This window comes from Triturus cristatus, chromosome 9 (assembly GCF_964204655.1).
Source record: "Triturus cristatus chromosome 9, aTriCri1.1, whole genome shotgun sequence".
In the NCBI taxonomy this organism is placed as follows: domain Eukaryota; kingdom Metazoa; phylum Chordata; class Amphibia; order Caudata; family Salamandridae; genus Triturus; species Triturus cristatus.
In genome coordinates this window covers 358,352,201-358,354,603 of record NC_140592.1, presented here as the reverse complement: position 1 = coordinate 358,354,603, position 2,403 = coordinate 358,352,201, and positions in this window count along the sequence as shown.

Here is a 2,403-nt window from a genome sequence, read left to right as displayed (position 1 = left end):
TCTGGGCTGCCGCCTGGGGCTGCAAGGCTTCCCGTTGGTGTAGTGCGGCAAGAGGCTTCTGGGCTGCAGCCTGCGGCTGCAAGGCTTCCAGTTAGTGTAGTGCGGCAAGAGGCATCTGGGCTGCAGGCTGGGGCTGCAAGGCTTCCCTTTGAAAGTGATGACCTCTGGGTTGCCCCTGGCATGGTGCAGCCGGCATTGCCAGAGTTTACTGGTGTTTCAGGGTCTAGAGTGAATACTGAAAACTTTTTGCCGGTAAATTTTTTTCAGTTGTTTATGGACGATGTGTTTTTGGCAGAGATTGTTGAGCAGACTAATTTGTATGCCAAACAGATTTTGAGGGACAACAGTGCCAGTCTTAAGCCATACTCTAGAGCTACCCGGTGGACTCCCACAAATGTTGAAGAGATGAAGAAGTTCTTGGGTTTAACTTTTTTGATGGGCTTGCTAAGGAAGCCATCAATGTCTTCATATTGGTCTAGCAGTCCCTTGTTGGCAACGTCTATTTTTCCGGCAGTCATGACTCGTGACAGGTATTTGCTTCTGCTTCAGATGATGCATTTTGTTGATAATGGTTTAGCGTTGCCACGAGATCACCCTGACTGGGACCGTCTTTTTAAGATTAGGCCTGTACTTGATCACTTTGTTGATCGATTTTCTGAGATTTATGCCCCTGGGAAAGAAATTGCAGTGGATGAGTCTTTGGTGTTGTTCAAGGGCCGCTTGGTTTTTAGGCAATACATTCCTAGTAAGAGGGCACGCTATGGAATAAAGCTGTATATGCTGTGTGACAGTAGGACTGGATATGTCTCTAATTTCAGGGTGTACACCGGTAAGGAATCTAGGATTAACCCCCCTGGTTGTCCGTCCACTTTTGGAGTGACTGAGAAAATTGTTTGGGAACTTGGTAGAGGATTTTTTAACAAAGGCCACCATTTATATGTAGATAACTTCTACACTGGTGTGCGGTTGTTCAGGGAATTGGCCAAAGTGGACACTCTTGTTTGTGGCACAATCCGCTCTAACCGTAAAGGTTTCCCGAAAGAACTGGTTTGTCAAAAGCTTGGGCGGGGACAGTGCAGTGCGTTGCGTTGCCAGGAGCTTCTTGCTGTGAAGTTTACAGACAGGAGAGATGTCTACATGCTGACTACCATCCATGATGAAAGCACTGCACCTGTGACTGTTTGGGGTCAGGTCGCTGAAGCGCGCAAACCTGTGTGCATTTTAGACTATAATAGGCACATGGGTGGTGTTGACAGAGTAGATCAGAGGTTGGAACCTTACACTGCTCTTCGTAAGGCTTACATTTGGTACAAGAAGTTGGCTATCCATCTTTTCCACTTGGCAATGTTTAATGCTTTTGTTGTGTTCCAGGATTCTTGCCCTGAGTCAAAGATGACTTTTGCTAAGTTTCAGGAGTCTGTAATTGGCAGCCTTGTTGTAGTGGAACAGGCAAGTGTTCCTAGAGTTGGAGTGGTGGAGGATGTTGCTAGATTGAAAGAACGCCACTTTCCAGATCACATTCCTCCCACACCCGCAAAAGATTTTCCCAGTAGGAGATGTAGAGTCTGTTGGCGAAGAGGTACGCGGAAGGAGAGTCGTATGTACTGCCCCGACTGTCCTTCTCATCCTGCACTGTGTCTCCCTGCTTGTTTTAGAGCGCACCACACGCGAAAAAAATTTTTTGGGAGCATTCATGAGTGGTAAAGTGAACTGCCTGGTCTGTATTCTTTGGAAAATTTGATTCTGTTTCAAGGTTGGTGTTAGTGCAATGTATTTAGTTGCTGATTTTCTGTTAGAAGATTTGTATCTATTTGCGATTTGTTTTTGTTTTTATTTTTTTCTAAAAAAAATCCTAAATGTGATGGCGGTGTGTGTAGGCTTGCGCTTGGCTGTTGGTGTGTGTGGACTGGCACTTGGTTGGTGGTGTGCGTGGAATGGTGCTTGGCTGGCAGTGTGCGTGGTCTGGCGGTGTGCATGGACTGGTGGTCTGCGTGGACTGGTGCTTGGCTGGTGGTGTCCGTGGACTGGAGCTTGGCTGGTGGTGTGCGTGGACTGGAGCTTGGCTGGCGGTGTGCGTGGAATCGTGCTTGGCCGGTGGTGTGTATGGACTGGTGCTTGGCTGGTGGTGTCCGTGGACTGGAGCTTGGCTGGCGGTGTGCGTGGATTGGCGACTGGCTGCCGGTGTGCCTGGACTGGCGATTGGCTGGCGGTGTGCCTGGACTGGCGATTGGCTAGCGGTGTGCGTGGACTGGTGTTTGCCTAGCGGTGTGTGTGGACTGGTGCTCGGCTGGCTGTGTGTGAGTAGTGACTTTCTGCTGGTCACTACACACACTGCTAGCTGAGTGCCACTCCACGCAATCCATCAGCCTGTGTACTTGCTGTGTCTGGATTGTGGGCGTGTGA